Raw genomic sequence first — 24179 nt, 5'->3', positions numbered from 1 at the left:
TACCCTCTGGTGGATGCTGGGGGAAACATAGTGACAGAAGATGAGGGAAAGGTTGAGGTACTTAATGTCTTTTTTGCCTCAGTCTTTAATAGTCAGACAAGTTGTGCTCCAGGTATACAACCCCCTGAACTGGAAGACAGGGATTGGGAGCAAAATGAAGTCTGAACAATCCAAGGGGAAATGCTTAGCCAGGGAAGTCCCAGTTGACTGGAAGTTGGCAAATGTGACACCCATCTACAAGAAGGGCTGGAAGAAGGATCCAGGGAATTATGGGTCTATCAGCCTGATGTCAGTGCCAAGTAAGGAACAGGTCACCCTGAGTGCACACACAAGACAACCAAGCAATTAGACCCCGTCAGCATGGGTTTGTGAAAGGCAAGTCCTCCTTGACCAACCTGATCTTCTTCTATGACAAGGCGACCTGCTTAGTAGATGAGGGGAAGGCTGTGGATGTTGTATGCTTAGACTTCAGTGAAGCCTTTGACATTGTTTCTCATAGCATTCTCCTGGAGAAGCTGGCAGTTCATGGCTTGGATGGGCATATTCTTTGCTAGGTAAAGAACTGGCCAATTGGCCTGGCCCAAAGAGTTGTGAATGGCATCAAATCCAGTTGGTGTTCCCCAGGCCTCAGTACAGGGGCCAGTTCTGTTTAGTATCTTGATCAATGATCTGGATGATGGGATCAAGTGCACCCTCAGTAAGTTTGCAGACAACACTGACCTCTGCTGGAGGGTAGGAGGGCCATACAGAGGGATCTGGACCAGATGGATCAATTGGGCTAAGGCCAACTTCATGAGTTTCAACAAGGCCAAGTGCCAGGTCCTGCACTTGGGTCACAACCACCCCAGGCAGCACTACAGGCTCAGTGAGGAGTGACTGGGAAGCTGCCTGGCAGAAAGGGATCTGGGGATGTTGACCAACAACCAACTGAATATGAGCCAGCAGTGTGTCTAGGTGGCCAAAAAGGCCAACAGCATTCTGGCATGCATCAAGAATAATGTAGCTAGCCGGACTAGAAAAGTAATAATTCCACTGGAGAGGCCCCACCTTGAACAGTGTGTTCCGTTTTGGGCTCCTCACTAAAGGAAAGACATTAGGGTACTGGAGACATTTCAGAGCAGGGGTACAAAGCTGGTGAGGAGTCTGGGAAAGAAGTCTTATGAGGAAAGTCTGAGGGAACTGAGGTTGCTTAGCCTGGAGAAAAGAAGTCTGAGGAGAGACCTTTCTGCTCTCTACAAATATCTGAAAGGCTGGAGCAATGGAGGATTCTGGTCTCTTCTCCTAAATAGCACATAGTAGGACAAGAGGAAATGGTGTCAAGTTGCACCAGGGGAGGTTTAGATTGGATATTAGGAAAAGTGGCTTCATGGAAAGGATTGTCAAGCAGTGGAACAGGCTGTCTAGGGAAATGGTTGTGTCACTGTCCCTGGAGATGTTTAAAAGACGTGTAGATGAGGTTCTTAGGGACATGGTTTAGAATTAGAGTTAGTTTATGGTTGGAGTTGATGATCTTAAGAATCTCTTTTAACCAAAATGATTATATGGTTTTATTTTTCTACTTTGAAAGGTTTTTCTGCACTCACTAAATTCTGAAACATTTATCTTTTTCATAAAGCAAGGATGTACAATTTGAATTGTAAAACTATTCTTCTAGTTTTATTAACAGATGGGTAGAAAACAGGAAACTACCACAAAATGGTAACTAGCTAAACAAAAGACATATGTTTTTTCTTTGAAAGATAAAAAATTACATTTCTCAGCATTCAAGCTCCATCAGTAATGTAAACTCTCAGTTAATAACCGAGAAAAAAACAAAGAGTGTGTTTTGTTAAGGCAGACTGGGCAAAACCCAAGAACCTGGAGGTCAGAAATACTGAGGGCCATCAGTCATGCTTCTCTGAACTGCAACATACAGTCATTGGACCCTTCATTATTCAGAACTGTTCTAAGACCTAGAAATAGGTGACCATTGCTCCTGTTGTCTTTACTCAGGGTCTAAAAGTAAAAATTAAAAATAAACTTATTTCAGATACAAATTCCTAGCCAGAGGCTGTTATATAAAACTTAACAGAGTGTTGCTAGAATCAACAGAAGTCATGATGTAATTTATTAGAGCTTCATTCAGGGAATGTTGACAGGACACAGTGACCTCTTAAATCTATCTGCCCTCTCTGTACTCAGAAAAATAAAAGCTTATACAGATTTGTCATACTGGGGCAAGAGGGGAGAGGGAAAATTCTGGAAAAAAGACTTAACAGATGGCTGACAGATAGATGACTGAAATTTTAACAGTTGAAAATATCAAACATTTCTGAGTCACTCACGCTATACCAAACTAACTACAATAATCACACAGATTTCCAGATGTACAGGAACCTAAGATTCCTGGAAAACAGACAGTGAGCATGGATGAATCAACTGCTCTGTTCATATGAGGTAAAGCTGATCTGTAAATACAGAACAAATCTGATGCTTCTGTAATTCAGACTTCCTACATAAAAAATCAATTGCAGACTTACAATTTTGGGCACTTGCCAAGAGAGCCAGGAAGATATTTCTCAAGTTTGTTGCTTACACACTATGCTGAAGGATAAGGTTTTAGCAGTTATCTGAAATTATAATTCAGCTGATCAAAGCAATAGATCTACATCAACTTACCACCTCACCACAATGTCCTCACAGCGCAATCAATGACTGGAGTATTTAAAGTGTAAGACTCTTCAAGATTTCCCTGAAAGAGAAAACAAAGCATGTTTTATTTGCATTACTACAGTAACACCAATAAATTCTGAAGGGTTCAAGAAACAGAAAAAAGTTAGTACACTGATGATTAACTTCTGAAAACTGCTACCATTGAAAGGAGCATAACAAACTGGAATTTCTATAACAACTCTGATATAAAGTAGTCTATATCATAAAGTCATATATTAAATTATTTGAAACAGAAATTTTCTGATTAAAGTGTTCATGAAACAAATGTGTTTTCAACCAGGATTTCTTAATTATAAACATTTTCTTGCTATGCCACTGTACTAAACCAACTCTTTCTCAAAGTATTATTTTTAGTGCAAAAATGTAGTTGCATAACTGAACTTATGCTATTAACTCATTAAGTACATCAAAGGTATTACCAAACCCTGCAGCGCTTGCACAGACAGTATGTTAATCAGCAAATGACCTTAACATTTTGTGAAAACAGAACTGTAGCCTTGCTATCTGTTCACATATCTCAAACCAATGTAAAACTCTACCTTATGGATGTCCATTTTAAATCACTTATTTAACTCTTTCTAACTAGAAGTCAGACTCATAGAGGTTCTACAAACTACCCAAGCCAAAACTGATGGGTGCCATCTACGTACTTCAGTGCAGGAATCATCTTTACAGCATATATTTGAATGGCACTGTCAGAAGATAGAATTAAAAAGCACCTTTCCTTTCAGTTATGCATATCTCCATACTTTGCTTTTGAATGTGTTTAATTATCCCCTAGATCCACAATGGTCTGCTTTCATATTATTTGTATCTTGGGAGGAAAATATAATTACTTTCGTGACAATAACATTTCTATCATGCAAAGATATTCCTTTCTAAATTGACTTTTTCTTTTGTTTCTTTTTCATCTTATTCACACCTTCTTCACTTTCTGCTTTTGTGGGATGCATGGACCTGATGACCTTTCAGGCAAACAGAGTATTTTGTTTCTTAAATACACTTAAGTTATTTCATCACACATGAATAGTCTAGATGTCATCTATCTTTTATTCCATAATAAAAGATTACATGTGGTGGAAAAAGGAGAAATCAAAAACCTCCAAAGCCCAACTGGTTTCTCATTATTGTATTAAGCAGGAAATTTCTGCTTTGTGGTGGGGCTAAAGTTGGTATTTTCATGCTGTATTAATTTGCTTATTGCTTCACCTGTGCCAACGTCCTTGGAGAGATGTATTAGTGTCAGTGCTAGGTTAATGGTAGAACTCAATGATCTTGAGGGTCTCTTCCAACCAAAATGATTCTACAATTCTCTGATCATCATAGGACCTCTGCTCTATAACATAATGGTTTTGTTCTTTGTCTTTCCTTGTTTTCTAGATCTAACTTGCCTACTTGTCTTTTCAAGTATCCATCTTTCCCTTTCTGAATTTTATGTACCACTTCTATGTATACTTCTCGTGTTCCCACCTTCCACCATTTTCCATAAATATCCAATTGATCCATTTTTTCACTCTTCTGTCTTTTAGTAAATAACAATAGGCTTGGTCCGACCAGAGATTCTCTACTTTCCTTCTCATCCTTCTTGTACTATTCTGTATGTGCCTTGATAACATCTTAATTTTAGATACTTTATTTTCCCTTCTTTTGCCTCTGTAATACAAGTTCCACTTAAAATACAATCATGAGCAAAACAATAAAAGCAGCAGATCTTGGTCTTTATGCTGCTAGTCTGCAGGTCTTGTAGACTTCGTGCTGCCAGACTCTGTTCTTTGCTCTAAAAAAGCCCCTTCTAATATTATAACGAAAAAATACATTGTGACAATAAGAATGAAGTAATAATACAGATGCATGAATATTGTCAGCTTTTTAGTCTTATGATCTCCTCTTACGTATAGTGGACATCAAGCACACTTTCTAATTATGCATGGTGTCCACAAAAGTTAATTACTCACTACTGAAAAGTTAACCTTGAACTAAGACTAGCAATAATAAAAATGAAATTTTTTCTGTTACCAAAAATACGATAAGTAACTGCCACTGCCAAGAATTTGTAGTCTCAGTAGAAGTAGTTCCTGTCATTCTATCAGATATGATTCTTCTCTGAAATGGTTTTGTATTTAAGGATCACATCCTGCAAGCTCAAGAGTAGTCCATCCCAACAAACAGGAAATCAGACAAAAATGCAAGCGGGCCTGCATGGATAAAGAAGGGATTTTTTGCAAAGCTTAAACATAAAAAGGAAGTATATGAAAGGTAGAAACAGGGACAGGTAACCTGGGAGGAACAGACACACTGTCTAAGCATGCAGAGATGCAAGTAGAAAAATCAAAGCCCGGAAACGCAATGTCAAAGGCAATGAGAAAGACTTCTAAAAGTATATGAACAGGTATAAGACTAGGAAAAATGTGGAGCCACTGCCAAATGTGGCAGGGGCTCTGGTGAAACAAGACATGGAAAAAGCTGAGATATCTGATGTCTCCTTTGCCTTGGTCTTAACTAGTAAGACCATCCTTCAAGAATCCTAGATAACAGGGAGAAATTTTGGTGCCACAGACCAATCAAACCTTACCTCTCTTCCTGGGAAAGTGATGGAACAGCTAATCCTGGAGACCATTTCCAGCCAGTTGACTGAAAAGAAAACTACTAGCAGCACAGTGTGGACTCACCAGGGATGGCTCGAGCTTGACCAACCTGATAACCTATGGTGAAATGACTGGCTCGGTAGATGAGGTGAGAGGAAAGGATATTGTCTACCTTGGCTTCCATAAAGCTTCTGACACTGTCCACAGAAACACCCTCAAAGAGACAATGATGAAGAAGAAGCTGGATGAGCAGACAGTGAGGTCAACTGAAAACAAGCTAAACTGCTGAGTTCAAAGCATTTTGATCAGCAGTACGAAGTCTACTTGGAGGTCAGTAAATAGCTGTGTGTCCCAGGGCTCAATATTAGGTAAAACCTGGTTGAATGCCTCCCTTAATTATCTAAATGGGACAGAGCGTAGCCTCAGTGACCTTGTAGATGACACAGAACTGGGAGGAGTGGCTGATACATCAGAGGTTTGTGTTGCCATCCAAAGGGAGCTCAACTGGTTGGAGAACTAGGCTGACAGAAGCCTCGTGAAGTTTAACAAGCATAAGTAGAAAGCAGCTTTGCACAAATGGTCGTGGGGGTCCTTGTGGACACCAGGTTGAAAATGAGACAGCAATCAGCATTTGCCACAAAGGAGGCTAACATCTCCCTAGGCTGCAGCAGGAGCAGTGTTGTCAGCAGGTCAAGGGAGGTGATTCTTCCCTTTCATTCAGCAATGGTGAGGCCACACTTGGAGTACTGTGTCCACTTCCAGGCTTCCCAGTACAAAAAAGACGTGGACATACCGAAGAGAGTCATGAAGATATTGAAGGGACTGAAGCATCCCCTACAGAAAAGGCTGAGAACCTGGAGCTCTTCAGCCTAGAGAAAGATCAAGAGAAAACTCATCGATGCAAAGAAATACCTGAGGGGAGGGTGCAAAGAAGATGGAGTCAGGCTCTTTTCTTTGATATTCAATGACAGGACAAGAGGCAATGGGAACAAGGAAACACAGAAGGCTCCATCTGAATATCAGGAAACAGATTTTTATTGTGAGGGTGACTGAAAAATTGAATAGTTTGCCCAGAAATAGCTGTGTGTTCTCCATCCTTGGAAATATTAAACAGCCATCAAGACATAGTCCCAGCCAACCTGCTGTAAGTAGCTCTGCTGTAGGAGAGAGTTTGGTCCAGATCAAACCTCAACTATTTTGTGATTCTGTGATATTGTATTCATGGGTTTTTTTCCACACACCTAGGTATGCTGTGACTGACAACCACCTTCCATGTTTTTCTGTATCTCATTGGTGACATGCAGAAGCCGCAATATTCCTAATGATTCAGGAAAAAAATAAAAGGCAAATCAATAGCAACAAATGGCAAGTAGGGATCAAGAAAGTTTCAGCCTCAAAAATCTCTTCACCCTAAACTTCAGGGGAAGATATTTTTGTCATAACACAATAGCATTTTCAAAGAAAAAAATGTTTGTTGAAATACACTGCACATGGAATGTAAATAAAGTTGTTGCAAATAGGAAAATAAAGAACATTTTTTTTTTCCCTAAGAGTCATAACTATGTTTGGACTCAGTGACATTAAAGGAAATAACAAAGTTGGAACAAAGCTTATTGGTTCCTCAGATTTCTTTTTTTTTTTTTTAATAAGTGCAAGCACAGATAAATACTGAAAAAGGACTGTTTCCTGAAATAGGAAATAGTTCAAGAAAATGCCAACCAAGTATGAATGGCATGGTTTTAAAATGGTCTTTGTCTTCTAGATTTAAACTAAGCATGATGATGGATTTATGTATTTATGACCTCCAATTAGTCAAGCATGTAGAGACATAAGAATCTCATCACCAACATTCCTGAATATTCATAGAAGGTACAATACAGCCTTGATCTAAACCCCACTGAAATCAACAGGAATGATCCAAGGATCTGACAAGGATTAGGCCCAGCCTTCCAGACTGACAATGAATACCCAGAGTATCACTCTAGACTAAGAACTCTCGATTGTATGTGTGTTAACCACACCTTAATGAAACAAAAAATGTCAGGGTTTTAAGATCTGATTTCTCTTCTCTCCCAACAGAAAAAAAAAAAAAAAAATTGTGAGGTATTTTTGTCAAACTAAATCTAGATTTTTCGCTGGAAAATCTTTGCAGCAGAACAGAAAATAAATAAAATTATGCAGAAATTCTGCATGTTGCAAATGCAGAAGTATTAAAATGTTATAAAGGAATATGGACTGGAAAGCTTCTAACCATACAACTTCTTTTGCAAAGTGAGCTTTTCTATTGTTTGCAGTCTAAGGAAGTGAAAGAGACAAGGTAGAAATATGCAGCTGCCTACAAGAGTAATTTTTCCAGGTAATGGTCAAAGTTAACATTTGCTAGTCTAAGGACTTTGGGCTTGTCTAGTTTGGAGAAAAGCAGTCTAAGGGTTGATATCATTGCTCTCTACAGCTTTCTGACAAGGTGAAGTGGAGAGGCAGGTACTGATCTCTTCTCCCTGGGATCCAAGCATGTGCTCTCCTCCTCATGTCATAACCAAGTGAAAGACTATGAATATCTACTTGGTGGTTCATTTCCTTTTTTTTTTTTTTTTAAATTTTACATCAGTCAAATTATTTTTTTTCCTGAACAAATCATTACTTTTCCTTTCATATTTTAAAATATGCCTTTACATTAAATTTCAGTTTAAAATTGAAAAATTCAATTTTGCTTTCAGTATGATGAATTGTCTATATGAAGACATATTTTCAGTATTTTCTATGTGAAGACACAATTTTTTTGGTAAAAGTGTATTCTCTTGAATCATGCTGTAACAGTATAGGTCATATTTCTCACTAATTCTGATTTGTAAAAAAATATAGTAATCAGAAATTAAAGTTTTAGTTGTTGATTACAAATAGGCAGTATTTCCAAATTTTAGAAAAATGTATTCACGGAAAGGTTGTCAGGCATTGCAACAGGCTGCCCAGGGAAGTGGTTGAGCCTGGAGGTTTTTTAAAGGCATATAGATGAGGTTCTTAGCAACATGGTTTAGTGCTGGAGTTATGTTAATGGTTGGATTCAATGATCTTGAGGGTCTCTTCCAACCAAAATGATTCTATGAAATTTCAGAAGGATGATGTTCTGAACCTTCTCTGAGTTAGTAAGAGTGGGGTTAAAAGCAACTACTTTTTAAATATTTTTTGTTTGGTTCACTTTTTGGTTTTTGGCGGGGTTTTTTTGTGTGTTTTTTGTTTGTTTGTGTTGTTTTTTGTTTGTTTGTTTGCTCTTTTCCACTAGATAGTCTAAAGCTGAAGAGACAAAGCCTTCCAGTGCATTTGTTGCAGAGTGATTCCATTTACGAATATCACATCTCGAGCTGTGAATAAAAATTATTACACATCCCAAAGATGACTCCAGCCTTACTATATAGTACTAAATTAAGTACTAAATTTCACTCAGAATTTTATAGTGGTGCTAAATGTCTCGTAAGTCTATAAGGAACCAGGAAAGATAACTTTCTGACCTTAAAGTGACCAGACTATAGTGCATTTTAATCCAAATCAAAACAAAACAAAAACTAGCCTCATAAATCTGTCTTGAAAGCTACAGATATTGCATTTTTGAAACTTGCCAATCTCCTACTTTCTAGTTACAAGCTTTTAAGTAACAATCAAAATATTTCAGGTTATTTATCACTACTGGAGACTGAAAAACTAAATTGGAAAGATCTCAACTTCAGCTCTAAAAGGTGCTAAATATTCCTGATGTGCTGATTCTCTGTGCTGCTGCCTCTCACCTTCTGAGGAAGAAACCATTATTCTCAACTGGTGTCAGAATTTTTGTTGTTAAAAGTAAAGAAATGTAAAGTAATATAAACTGCAAGGGAAGTGCATCAGTGTGTTTGAAGCATTTCTTTAATATGATTTTGCAATGCAAACCAGTGAAACAAGGCTGTATATGGCAATGGACTGAGTTAATAATTTTAAAGTCAGGAGCATTTCAGTATCATCTGTATTTTCCAGTCACACTGGAAGCAGAACTAATAGAAACGTGCAAATAATCAGGGATGTATGTTGATAGTGCTGGAGGCTAAATGACATCATTCAAATTACTACCTTTAATACATATTTTTGCAACATTTTAACATTGCTGTGTGTCTGGCAGAGATTTCTTTGGCAGATGCTATACATCAATTAGCATTTTCTTTCTGTATACAAAAGCATCAATTAACTTTTTTTACTTAAGTTCCTTAATCAATCATCATAAGAATGCTGATTAAGCAATATGAACTCACAAAATTTGTCCTGAAAAACTGCCCCCTTTTATAAACATATGCAAATATAAGATTCTTTGTGAATTAATCCACTTTTTCATCAGTACCCTTTTTTTACTCTAAACAATGTATTTTAGCTGTTGGTATTAAATTTGCTTGCTCCAAGTACACAGGCTTTCATCACTTGAAAATTATTGACTTGTCCAGTTCACCATTATGGAAAGACTGTTAATAGTGTTATTTTTCTTCATATATTCTTTTAAAAAAAGCCGCAATACCAATGAAAGGAAGTATAATAGTATTTAAAATAAATTCTAAATATTCTGCTTACCAACTATGTGTACAGCACACTTTAAATAGATTAATTTATTGCTATGTCCTTTGAGAGTAGTAAACACATTCTGTGTAAATTTAAAAGAAAGACAAAAAACAAACAAACAAACAAAAACAAAAACAAAAAACAAAAAACAAAACAAAAACAAAACAAAACAAAAAAAAAACAAAACAGGGGGAAAAAAAAAGGAGAGAAGAGTTATAGACTGCATCCTAAAAAGAGAAATCAGAATGAAAAAAATTAGGATGAACCATTGCAAAGTTGTGGTACTGGGATAGAAGTTGTTTGGTAAGACTAACTTTTTCCTATATTTGGGAGCAGGGGTGCCTTTCACCCTACCTGGCTCACACTGTTTTTTTCTGTCTATCTTTCCATGGCTCTCTTCTGTTCTTACTCAATTTCTTTTAATATTTTACACTGTTAGGGCTCATTTAATTCTTATGTCGGTATCATTAAGGATATCAGGGTATCAGTACAGCTATGAGTTTAAATCACAGATGATAAAACCTCAAAAATCTCCTAGATCAACAGTGAAGGTGAATATCATAGTGTAGCTCTGGAAACTTCTCTATGGGTTTCCTAAACTTGCAGACACAGAAAAATCTCCATTACTTGATAAGTGATCATTATTTATTTAAAAGAAAAACAAAACCACTAACCAAACAATTACAACAAAAACCCACTGGAAAACCTTCCAAGGAAGAGAGTGGTGCATTATAGTGCTATAAATATCAAGAGGATGATATTGAAACACACCGCAAATAGATTGGTCCCTGCTTCAGAAGAAAATGATTTAGAAAATGTCTCTGATTTTTTTTTTTTACAAAAATCCTATCTCTCAAAAAAAACCTGTCTCCAGAACACTTATTTCCTGCTTCTAAATATGAAATACATGAACGTAAATGTGACAGAACCCAAAGCTTGTTTCTAAGTTTGTGCCATGCAGTATTACAAGCTCTGAAGAGAAAAGACATGGACCATGCTGAGTGGCTGCCAGCAGATTTCAGAGACTGTTCTGTTAGACTCTGTGTGTGACCATGACTAGGTCTTTCTTGGGTTTCTGACCTGTAAATGGGAATGACAGTCTTCTGGTATGACAGTGGCATGCCATGCAAATAAATTCATTAAATAATACCGTGAGACCATAAGAATCTATGTGAATGAACATTACTCATTTTGATTTTACCTCATTAAGACTAATTCTCTGGTGGCTATCTTTGAGTTTTCTTCATATTGACTCTCGTATTGAAATGATGGAAATTGACATTTTTTCTTTTTTATTTCATGCCTTAGGTATGCAAAACTAACAGTTACCAGAGAAAAGAGACTATGTCTTCCTGTACTGTTATTCTATCCTTCCCACTGTGACTCCCCTGTCACACACTGTATGAGTATAGAGAGCTCAGCATTGATACTTAAAAGAAGGGTCTCATTTTCTGCAAGTTTACTTCTTTGATGACAGGGTGATGAATGCCACACCAGCACAGGTAAAGGGGCAGAAACACATGATTTGGAACTTTTGTTTTGATGTTAACTAAACTATAGATTGCTTTTCCCACAATGTCTCAGGTAGTCAGAAGTCACAGCTAGGGACAGACAAGAGAGTTCTTTAACAATTGGACAAAGGAGATTTTAGTCAAGCCAAGTTTTTCCAAGTTAATCTCTTTAAACAGTGTGGTTGTGCACAGGGATTTGGCACAAGGCAGCAGATGTCCTAGATGGACTTAGGACTCATGAACAAGAAACCACTTGCATGCTGTAGAAAAGAGATGCACATCTATACCCCAGACAAAAAACAGTGAGAACAGAATAAATCAAGTAACTCTGACTCACAGTCAACATGGTACAAACAGCTGCCATGCTGAGATATCCTACATCTGAGCAACTTCAGTTAGATGCTGGAAACTGTTTAGTTGCACCAACATAACACAATATTAGCTCTCTTCATATTTAGGCTATAAAAATGATGTATAAAACCTCTAAAAAATTGAAGCATATTAAAAATAAGAGTATTGGTTTTATTGTAGGCAGGCTAAGAGAACTAGAAGTTGAATTTTCTCCAGACTGAAGGTACTTAGCCTGAATTAGAATAAGTGTCAGAGGTAAGGCTCAACACTTCTATCCTTTCACTAAAAGAAGTTTAAAGGTAAGACAGATTGTATATCTAAATTCTCACTTCATAGTGATTCATTTTTTTTCACCATAGAATTGGAAAATGTGATTTTTATTTAGAAAATTTATTTGACAATGAGATTGCACTGTAAAAAGTTGTTTATTTATTAAAAGCTTATTTTCTTTACTGACACAATGGTCATCATCAAAAATATCTGATAGTCGTTCTCAAGATGTGTGAGTACACAAGGAGTGTTTACTTGCATCTTTAGAAAGGTAATGAACTTGAAGGTAGGATGCAACATAAAGTCTGGGAAAAATATGCATTGCTTGAATAAAGTTTAGAGTTCATATTCCTTATCTAAATATTTGCTTTTTATTCAAGAATACCAGGAGATTTGTCTTTGGCTCCAAAGAATAATGTCCTAGAAAAGGAAAAATATCCATCCCTCAAATTATAACATGTGAGTGTGAATAATTATTAAAAAATTAGGAACTTTTACATACAGCAAATCCGCAGCCTAATTTAGCTCAACCTGTTTCCTTAGAGAACAAGAATGCAAAGTTCTGGAAAAAATGCTGGGTAAGTCAGGGAAAAAGAAACTTGGTCTAAAGTGGTCAGAGAATATTTCCTGATCCCACAGTCATGGTCAATCCAGGCCATTCAAGGTCACTTGTGTATTAGTCCAGAAAGCTGGCAGTAGATGATGAAGCAAAGAGTTGTATTTGCATTTGGAGATGTGGGGACACCTTATTAAGACCTCTTACTTGCCTAATCTAATTTTTACCAAGACCGAAACACAGTCTCCTCAGGGTAGGGCACAAGCAGGCTGCCTCCCAGGAGTTAATTTACAGCCAAGTAAATGAGTGTTTCTCCTGTAAAGTCATTCTCAGTAGTATTGCTATTTAGAGAAAGCATGAAGAAGAATAATATGAAGAAAGATGGCATTGCCCCACTGGGAATGTAGTACCACAGGAATTAAAATTAGAGGGGTTTCAGGCTGCTGTTTGTTGGAGATTTAAGCTCTAGTAAACAGGCCCCTGTGGAGAGATAAAGTGATAATGTGTTTAACCCTTTCTCACCTATTAGAATGGCATTGAAGTTGCTACCTTGTATTTGACAAAGTTTACCAATTTCTATTCCAATGCTGTTGGAAACCCTAGCTGTAAAAAGAGCTCCTAAATTGTAGGGGAAAAAAAAAAAAAAAAGTACTGCCCTTGTCTATTAGTGTGTTAGTAATATTAATATCAATCTTAGCGTATGTTCTTCATGAGAGGGAAGTTCCTGGCAGTTTTATCACAGGCTGAGGCAAAAGCAGCAGCCAGGGTGGCCCCAGGATGTCAGGGTCTGGGGCAGCCCTTCAAGCCCAGGCAGACACATACCTTGCTGCCTCAAGAGGGCACTGAGATCCAGTCAGGGCCCTCCCCAACCCCCACTGCTGTGGACAGGCCCCGGCCACATCATCCTGCCCATCCCCCTCCTGCACTGCCTCCTTGTCTCCCTTGGCTGTTTCCTACCCCAGGGGGTTGCACCCCACAGGGATGGCTCCTGGTGTGTTCCCAGCTCCCAGTTTCTTCACCCGGGGTGGCCCCAATCCTGCAGCAGGAGACTCAAGTTGCGGGTGGAGGCCATGCTCAAAGGCCAAGCCATGGTGGTTAGGCACCATGGCTGTGCCAGAGACTGCCCCACAGACTCCCCAAGTGGCGTGCCATGGGGCCAGGAGGCACAGGAGTGCTAGAGGCCATAGTCAGGCATCATGGGGCTCTGTTTACCCCTGTGACTCCCCTAATGCCAGGTGCAGTGGGGCCTGGCCGAGTGCCTGGAGCTGTGCTCAGCTGTGCCCAGCTGAGCTGAAGGTCATCAGTCTCATCTTTTCCTCCGGTCCCTGCCACCAGGAATCTCTGGGCTGACTCATCTGCCTCTATGCCTTCCACCTCTGGGGCCTTCTCTTGTGCATGTGCTTCACCCTGGCTCCATAACCCTTCCCTGGTTCTGTGACCTTGTCACAGCGCCTTGCTCCTGCCAAGGCCCCAGTCCCTGCTCCAAAACAGATCAAATTTAAATCTGTTATTCACTCTTTGTTGAGGTAGAAAAAATATTTGTTCCTTGCCTAAGTTTTAGTAACTTTATCCGTTTGAAAAAAGTTGAATTTTTTGAGGTTTTGAAAGTTTGATCATGGTCTTTCCTCTGGAGTAAATAATTACCTTAGTCTTTTTGTTCAGGTATTTCTAGTATTTTGAAAAACATCACATAATGTTGGGGGGAATTTTTTTTTTCATGAACCTGTCTTTTGATTGTTCTAATATCAAAATGCTACACAGTTAATTCCCATATTAACTTTGCATTTTTACAAAACGTTGAGATTAATAGACTGTCTCATCTTTAAACTTTTTGAGGTGAAAACTATTGACACACTCTTTTTTCTCAGCATACCAGGCACAGAAGACATCACAGAAAAAGCAAGTTTTTAATGTGAGCTAACTTATTTTGCCTTGGAGACAACTGCAGTATGTACAATGCTCTGTATTTGCAATAAAGCTAAAAAGTATTGTTTTATAAAACACACTAATCTTAGTATAATTAAGAATTGGGTAACTGAAAAGCATGTACAAATTGCCTTCTGTCATCAACTTTTTTTTTCCTTTTAAAAATAATTTGTTTGATGACTTTATAATTCTGCTCTGTTATTGGCTCTTTTATATATTGAATGAATGCAAATAGTAATAAAAAGCATTTGGCATTTAGGAAAATAGCATATTACCACATAGAATTTTTTCAAAAATTCGTATAAAGTAATACAGAAAATCTTCTACTAATGGGTCAACTGATGCGTCACCCAAATGCTACAAAATAGGCACTGGTAAGCTGAAAAGTCATAGAAAGAAACTGAGGCCTGGGGCGAGGGGAGAACCACAAACCAAACCCTGAAAATTTTGCAATTATTTCTTCCAGTCATCCATCAATAATGAGTTATCAAATGTATCCTGGAGCAGGAGTACAGTAAAACTCTCCCGTTGTGCTATGATTCTACTGTTTTCGTAAGTGAAGACCTACTGTTTAAATAAAACATCTGACATATTATGAAAAATGTCAAATATGTACATATCCAGAAAGTTATGTTCTGTAGAATATATAGATAATGTTGAATGTACTACTGTTATAAAATACAATGCATTTTTTCAAAAAGTCAAACATATTAATGTAATTCCCTGCCACAAAAACTCTAGAGTGTTCGAAAATTGGATCCCCACTTTAAGTTCTTTGAAGACATCATGTAGTCCAATACTGGCTGAGTGAAGCCGAAGTTCCCAAGGACAAGTTTACAAACGGAAAGTCAAAGTGTTCTCATATGATAGTACAATAGCACCCTGTCTCTTTAACCCTTTCTGAATATAACACATTTCTACAGTCAATTCATACAAGTCATCTTAGAGCATAAGAAACAGCAGCAAATGGAGATTAAAAGCAAAAAGGTCAGGAATCCTCCAAAGTCTTCTGAACATATGTGGCAAGCAAAGTATGTTCCTCTTTATGAAATTAAAAATAATAATAAAAAAGAAAACTGACAAACAGCCATGTTTGTATTACAGAAAGTTATAAAGTTACAAAAGATTATTCTGTGGTTGTCAGTGCACTTATAGTGATTTATTTCCCCTAGTACATCTATCCTGCATACAACATAGGTAAGAAATTGTCTGTCATCAGGTCACTGAAAGCTCTTTCATAGTATTTTTATACAAATTTCTATTTTCTAATGTAAGTCCTGTAATCGTATGTGGTAAAAAGATGCAATATCCTTTTAGACTAGAAGCAAAATAAAAACTTCAGCAGATAAAGTGCTTCGTAGTATTAACTGTCATGTTGAATCTGGATTATAGTTGCATTGGTCTAAAGTGCATTTTTTATCTCTCATATTTGTCACTAAAGAAACTCAGAATAAGTTAGGATTCACTTAGATTTCTGTTTCATTAGCCAGCTTTGCTTAGAAGTTCTTTAAATATCGAATAACAAGGAAATAGATGGCAGTGGTAGCATTATATATATAAAATCTCTTGATTATATATGTATTTTTGAACATGCTTCTGATGCACAACAATAATTTAATTGCAGTCAGCTACATCTGGATCCTCAACAGGCTTATTCATGTATTAAGGTATATTTAAAGAAGGAGCTCCACTGCAGAAGGATTATTTGCATGATGAAGTTAAACCTATGCATAGCTGAATAAGCTGTAGGACAAAACCACAGGCAATTGCTATCTCAGTAGTTGAACTGATTTTTCAACAGGAGAAAAAAAAAGGCAGACTTAAAATAAAATCCCTTCATTATTTATAGGAAACTGCAGCATACACCGAATTTGAGTTAAGTGGTTTCTTTAAAAATATTCTATTTTGATATTCTGTTGAACAGGAATTGTGACCTTTTGTGATTGGGGAAGAATGTCAGAGCAAGACTCTCCTTTAGGGAGACTATGTATATCCTGTCCAATACCACTTATAATACAAATGTATCAAGTAAGCACAATAGTTAGGAATGGCAAGTTCACTGCAAGGAAATCTTTACAGATGCTGGGTGAAAGTCAGACTAGCTTCAGGTTCTTGCAGCTGCAAAATTAACTTAAACAGTGGAGCCCTGTCACCTAAATGCACATTTAACTACAATTTTGATCCACCTTCCTTTATCCAAATTATCAGTATGGTGAACTAATTATGATATAGGAGTTAGATGCCGCTTGTCCTGGCTAGTTGCAGATGACTTAGTGATAACTGTTGTGCTTGGTCTTTTGAAAATTAAAACTGAAAAATAATAGCTTGTGTAAGCAATTTAGTTCATCGGCGGGAAAAAGAATTTAACGGTAGTTTCTGCCTAGGACGGCTACAAACTTTTAGTCATATCTGGGGTAGGTGGAGATTTACTGCCATCTGCTGGGAGGATTGCCTCCTGATTCAAATAGTGATTTTATATGAGTAATGAAAGAGTAAAGATTAAAACTCTTACCATTGCTGAAATTTAGGTGCATAACATCTGTGTAACCATGCAAATGATCATTATTCTAATGGCATCAAGAGTGTAAAATTATGAAAATATACAGACCTAAATCTGTCTGAATGGTGGACTGGGTAACTAAAACAGATTGATAAGTACGTACTAGATGTGATAAACACTCCTAAAAGTGGGAGATGAAAAGATGAAAATGGAGGAGGGAATTAAAGACAAAGAGGTCTCTGTGGAAATACATTTGTTTAATTTTATAGCATAAATTTCATGAATGTATGTTAAAATATTATCTCTAGGGGAAAAAAAAAAAAAAAAAGCATATGTTATGGTTAGGTAGGAGGGACCTCACAGTGTATACCCACCTTTCTGTTAGAGTTGGCATTTCCAGAAAATAAAAAGAAAACAAAGCAAATGAACAAACAAGTAACCACACTTGTTTTGTCCTCCTGCTGAGACACCTTTGTTTAGGTCACAAAATACACATCAGTATCTAGCACTGCAAAGTCATGTTGATGCTGAATGTAGAGTAAGCAGTAACTTGCTTACATAGCACTGGACATTTTTTATGAGTTTTTCTGTCTTCATTCTCAGTTCTGTGTCAGCTATGTATAGTCCCACATTCAGACAACATTGAGTACTCCTTTCCAGCTAAAGGCCTTTAAACATCAATTTTATATTAGTCTGCTGAAGATTTAACAACAGCGAAGTTAAATGTTGAATGGTTCAGAATGAACTCTGATGTGGACATCAGTATGCAGCCTCCCACACTTGAGAGTGTTAACCAGAATGCTTACAGGCCTCTATAGTCTACCAAGAAAGAGAAGATTTTGTGGTTAGTCTCTATTTGCTCTTTTGAGGCTAGCAAACTCTATTGATATTGTCATTACATTAACCGATTTTCATTTGCTTAGAAGTTAATGAAACTGGGAAGAAATTGCAACGAAAGCTACAGTGGAAATGGGACCAGCTAGGACAAGGATATCAAGCCAGTTGAACCACTTGGAAATATTGAGATGGGACAAAGACGTACAGTGTGTAATGGTTGGCTAGCTAAAGAACGAAGAATATAAATACACAGTTGAGGACTGTGGTGAGCAGTAACTATGCTGAGCAGTAACTGTGATTAGGTAGTCAAATGACAGATTAATTTCAGGCTATCATGCCTGAAGCATTTGCTGTAGGAAGAAAACTTGCACCAAATTATAACATAACTCAAAGTGCAAGGTGAAGCATTTATTTCCTCCTAGGCTGGGGGTTTACATTTCATGTCTTTTACATTTCATGACAGCGACCATTTCTAAGCTGCAAATAGCAGTTGTTAAATTCAGCACACTGGTATTTTAATCACAGTGATTATTTATGAAGGCTTAACTTTGTCTTTAGGTCCAGAGTTCATTACCCTGTTGCCAGCAGCTTTAAAGTGACTGACACAGACAAGATGTGCTGAGAGATCTCTTTTTAAATGCACACATAGAGACACGTCCTCCCATTTTTTTCAATTTATTCTGATGGGCAAGAGCAATATGTTTTGCCTGTACATGAGCTAGATTCCAGAAAGTCCAAAATTTGCAGTTATTTTTCCATAGTTGGCAGCTTCCTGTGAGAGCTGACCACACATATACATCATATTCTTATTCTATTCCTATATTCATGGTAAGTTGGTAATCTTAATTTTAAGTATATTTTTCTGACCTAAGAAGTTACTAAATGTCAGGGGTACACAAAGATTCAACACATGCATAGATAAACCTAATGCAAACCTTTTGTCTAGAAATGTCAAATGATTAAAAGCTTTGGAAAAACATCTTCTCTGTAATTTTATGCAACATTATATGAATCTGTGACACACTTTTGTATGAAAATGGGAAATAGAAGCAGTCTGTAAAAAGTTACTTATTGTAAAAAAATGTAGAAAATGTACAAGGGAGGTTCAATCTATCATAGTATGAATAACTTGTCACTTTGTATTGCAAATTTTCATTTAGTTCCTGTGTCCAGTCTATTCTGTGAAGTCCCCAGACATGTTAGGGCCCATGCATCCATTGAAACAAACAGACAAACAACCAAAAATAAGTATAATTACTGTCTGTTAATAGAATGGATGTTTTTCTTAAATAAATTAGGAAAAAAATAGTTTTTAAAAAACATGGTTTACTGTCATGACCTGTTTCTTCCCCTAAAAACACAGACTGCTAAAGAGCATTATCTTTCACTGTCCCTTGCTTCTTAATATAGTAGAATCAGTATTTTGTAATACTTGCTTCTGTAAAGTAACTTTCTGCTACTTACACTCAGATTTTCTACGCACTGATTTTAGCAACCTTCCTTCAATACTGAAGAGAACAAGGCAAACTTGCTGACATGCCAAAGCCACTAGTCTGTGCTGTTGTATAAGAAATCTACACTATAAGCAATTGCTTTAAAAAGCTATATTCCTTTTTATAAGCATTGTTAGTACTGTTAAACTATACCTACTTAATATTGTGTGTCTGAATTAAGTTTCAGTTTTTATTTTCCCAGCATCTGCTGTATGATGACAATCTTGAATAGGAAAGTGTATCATATGGTTTTGTTCTCCTTTGATCTTTTACTAGAAATATCAAATTGTATTAGGATAACTGAGGTATTAAATCTTTAATCTTTCAAGACCTAGGTACTCTCTCTAACAATTAAAATATGGAATGAAGAGAATTTTTTTTTTTTCTAATATACATATGAATGTAAAAGAAAGGAAAAAAATAAAAGAAAAAGGAGAGAGAGCAACCACTAACTGAACTAATTTATCTGTGAATGTTACATGCAGTCTACACTTAAGTAGTCTTTGTAGACTACTTAATGATTATGGATAAGGATTAGCTAAAGCTTCAAAAGAGTATTAATGCTGTTTGGAAATTACCTTTCACTATAATACAGATGTTTTCAGGGGCAGGGGGAAAAAAAAAAAAAAAAAGAAGTCCCTAGAAGACACAACTAGTACGTTTTAATCCATAAAAACATTATTAATAACCTTGTAGTACTATTAATAACATATTGGTAAGAGATTTTTTTTTGTCTTTTCAAAAACTTTAAACTGATGCTTGCTGCATTTCAACAACAGATTTAAAATCAAGAGTATATTTTTGTCAATGTGACTTCTCGCTTTACTCCTTTCTCCATATGGAATTATTCTATCAGTATTAGAAAATAAAGCACCATAAAAAAGTTATAAATCTGAAATAAATTTTCTTCTTCCCATTTAAAAACATGAATTTTACATTCTACTGTAAGACTTGGCTAATGACACTTCTAAGCAACTTCACAGAAAGGGTGTCCTGCAGTTGTTTTCTGTTATCATCTCTTTTATTCAACCAGCAGATAAACATAATCCTTTCTCGATGCAATGGATTTTATGTTTACAATATTTATACTCTATAACCATTTCCACTTCCCCTGTAAGTTACCTTTGTCTGTTAAAGAATATAATTCTTAGAGTATAACAGAAACACTTTATTTGCATTTTAATTTATAGTTTTGAAAGGATCAAAATTAAATATAACCTTTAAGATAGTAATCTCAGCAAATATGTATGCTGATCAGATGTATGGCAATTCAGCAACACAATTAGACTTTTCTGTCACATAAACATTTTGGTTTATGTGCCACAGAAACATAGTATCAAAGGAAGTCTATAATCTTGGACTGTCTATCTAGGTAAATTTTATACACTGTACAATTCTCATATTTTTCCCAGAACTGCAGCCCTTCCTGCCACACAGAGCCTTGCCTTTAGCACTTTAATAAATTCAAATTACAGGCAACAAATCCTGAAGCATTTTACAGGTAATAAGCAGATCAAATATTCATGAAAATGGGTAATTCAGTTTTAAATATCCATGGACAGTTTGTTTCCATGGATGTTTTACTACCCATACATTGCTGAATGTGATGTGAGCCAGAGAAGTGTTTAATCATTTTATAGCAGCAATGTGATTTTGAGTGTGTCAGTGCAAACTCAACTTGCATATAATTTGGATACTGTCAGCTATATAGCAGCCTTCCTCACATACTACACATGTAGGAAGCGCATATTGATTCTAAAAAATCTCAAATTAAGTAATACCTGATTTTTTCTATGCGCTTGGTTCTATGTGATAATTATAGTTATCGTTCATAAGACGGAATTTCAAATGCATTTAATAAAACAAACAAACAAACAAACAAACAACAGGCTTTATACGCTTTAAGGTTTTGATTGATACAGAGAGTCTAATGGAGAAGTCAAAAGCACAACTCTGAATCTTTCTCTTGCCCTGCATAGATTTTATGGCAGGAATTCCCACAATCTGTATATACTCCATTTCCAATTCAGGACATCAAGGATAAGTGTTAATGCTTGAGGAGGTTTAGCTACATGAGTCCCACTAACTTTAAATGTGTCATTATGGGAAATGGTCCCTATCTACTTTGTATTCATACATATATGCTCCAGCCACACCCATGTGAAAGACTCAACTCCCAGGTTTGCAAGGCAGCACTCACAGTTCTTAATCCCTACAAACTCTACTGAAATAAAGCGGATTTCTGAACCATAATCCTGGCATACTGATCTGAATCCAAGTGTGAATTTACAAATTTAGAGCACATTTCTTTATCTTTTTTTAAAAAGTATTCTCATCATTAGTTAAAATTCGATATTGCATTGATTAGAATGCTATTTGCTCTCATGTAGCTAGTTTAACTGTTATTTTTTCAAGACTTATTTGTAAGCTTGACAAGAAATAAACATACTGTCATGGCTCACTATGAGGAAAGTCAAGTCCACAAAAGGAACTGGACCTGATGCAGGGCAAAAAGGTAAAAGAAAAGTTCTGGGTTAGGTAGGGAAAGGGACAGGTCTGCACACTGCATTCTATGAAAGCTAAAGTAGTTTGATGGCTTGGATCAAGCATTTTGACTTGCTTAGTCTCAAAGGAAACTGTTTACATTAGAGAAGTTAGGGCTGGGGAGAGATTCTTTGCCTCCACTTTCATGTGCATGTTCCTGCTCCGGTGGGGGGATTGGACTAGATGATCTTTCAAGGTCCCTTCCAATCCCTAACACTCTGTGACTATGGAAAAATGGAAAACTAGTAGTAAGAAGATGACCATGGATTGAATTGTTCATCAGCAAGGAATGTGTTCTATTTTATCAAATATGTAACCTATACTGTATTGGGCTTGCATGGCAAGTTTTTGGTAGTGGGGACACTACGGGGGTGGCTTCTGTGAGGAGCTGCTAGAAGCTCCGATGGAGCTAGTGCCACTGGCTACAAGACAGACTCATCGCTGGCCAAAGTGGAGCCCATCAGCAACAGTGGTAGTGCCTCTGCAATAAGATATATAAGAAGGGGAAAAACTGCTGCACAACAGCAGCCAGAAGACAGGAATGAAAATAGATGAAACATCTCTGCAGGCACCAAAGTCAATGGAGAAGAAGGCAGAGGTGCTCTAGGAGCAGAGATGCCTCTTTAGCCTGTGGTGAATACTGTGGTGGGACCAGCTGTCCCCCTGCAGCCCATGGAGGTCCCTGGTGGAGCAGATATCCACCTGCAGTCCAGAGAGGACCCCCTGCCAGAGCATGTGGATGCTGTGACCCCATGGAAAGCAGGTTTTCTGGCAGGACCTGTGACCCTGTGGAGGACCCAGACTGGAGCAGTCTGTTCCTGAAGGACTGCACCCCATGGAAAAGATCCACACTGGAGCAGTTCATGAAGAACTGCACTCCATGGAAAAGACCCACACTGGAGCAGTTCATGAAGAACTGCAGCCTATGGGAAGGACTCACATTGGAGAAGGTTGTGGGAAAGACTGTCTCCTACAGGACGGATCCCACACTGGAGCTGGGAAAAAGTGTGAGGAGGAAGGAGCAGCAGACATAACATGTGACGAACAGATGGCAAACCTCATTCCCCAACCCCCTGCAGTACTCAGGGGGTGAAGGTAGAGAAATCAGAAGCCTAGGAAGAAGGGATGGGTGGGGAAAGGTTTCTTTAAGATTTGGCTTGGTTTTATTTCTCGCTACCCTACCCTACTCTGATTTGATTGGCAATAAAATAAACTAAATTTCCCAAGTCAAATCTGTTTTGCCCATGATGGTAAGTGGCAAGTGATCTCCCTCTGTCCTTATCTTGATCCACAAGCCTTTCATTATATTTTCTTTCCCCTGCCCAACTGAGGAGGCGGAGTGATAGAGTGGCTTGGTGGGCCCTTGGTGTCCAGCCAAAGTCAACTAACCACACTATACATACAGACATCCTTTGAAAAGGCTTAGATGCTAGTTTAATACCCTTCCTGAAGGGCTTAAACACTAGAGTTTTAACACCTATAACTGAATGGGAAACTCATGAAGTGTGAAGTTACTGGAGTTCTAAGGACTTAGCACACTGAGGTCTTAGACCCTTCTGTTTCCTCTGAAGTAAATGAGAGTATAAGGCTTTCAATTCTGTATGAGGTCACGACCTACCGTGTTCTAGTTGAGCAAAGTAAGAACAGGTTATAAAAACACCAACTTTGTTTTTCTTGACAGTCTGTGTAATCCTAGAAATAAATTGCAGAGGTGTGTTTCTCAGTAGTCTACTGTATGATAATAAAATACTACGTGCAAAATGTGCAAAAACCAAGGTAGACTTTACCCGAACAGATTTTACCCATTACAGGCTTGTTATATGTTGGCCATACTTGAAGTCATGTGGCAGTCACAGGAAGCTTCAACCTAGTGGCCATTACTGAAACTTGGTGGGACAGATCCCATTACTAGAGTGTGGCTATTGATGGCTACAGGATATTCAGAATGGACAGGCAAAGAAGAAAGGGTGGGGGGGTTGCCCTTTACATCAAGAAATGGATAGAGTGTGAAGAGCAGTCTCTGAAGAATAGCCCTGAGCAGGCTGAAGGCTTATGGGAAAGGCTGAGGCAACCAAGGCAACATTGCGATTGGTGTCTACTGTAGGCTGTCCAATCAGGGAAAGACTATTGATGAAGCCTACAGGAGGCATCACACTTGCAGGCTCCTGTCCTGTTGGTGGACTTCAACCACCTCAACATTGGCTGGAAAAATAGCACAGTGAGTTGTGGGCAATCCAAGAGACTCCTGGAATGTACTGAGGATGACTTCCTCACCCAGGTAATAGACAGCCCTACCAGGGGGGATACAGTACTGCATTT

At 37.6% G+C, this 24179-nt stretch overlaps 1 protein-coding gene across 30 annotated transcripts in view; it reads right to left on the bottom strand.

Annotated features, from left to right (window-relative positions):
- Positions 1–24179, bottom strand: part of PTPRD (protein tyrosine phosphatase receptor type D) — a 1234877-nt gene that overhangs the window by 970986 nt on the left and 239712 nt on the right. For all 30 annotated transcript variants that reach the window (XM_071802225.1, XM_071802223.1, XM_071802231.1 and 27 more), the window contains one exon: positions 2659–2731. The gene's annotated coding sequence lies outside the window, so the exon portion shown is untranslated. The remainder of the gene's footprint in view (positions 1–2658; positions 2732–24179) is intronic.

This window comes from Patagioenas fasciata, chromosome Z (assembly GCF_037038585.1).
Source record: "Patagioenas fasciata isolate bPatFas1 chromosome Z, bPatFas1.hap1, whole genome shotgun sequence".
Lineage (NCBI taxonomy): Eukaryota > Metazoa > Chordata > Aves > Columbiformes > Columbidae > Patagioenas > Patagioenas fasciata.
This window is presented reverse-complemented; position numbering and strand designations above follow the sequence as displayed.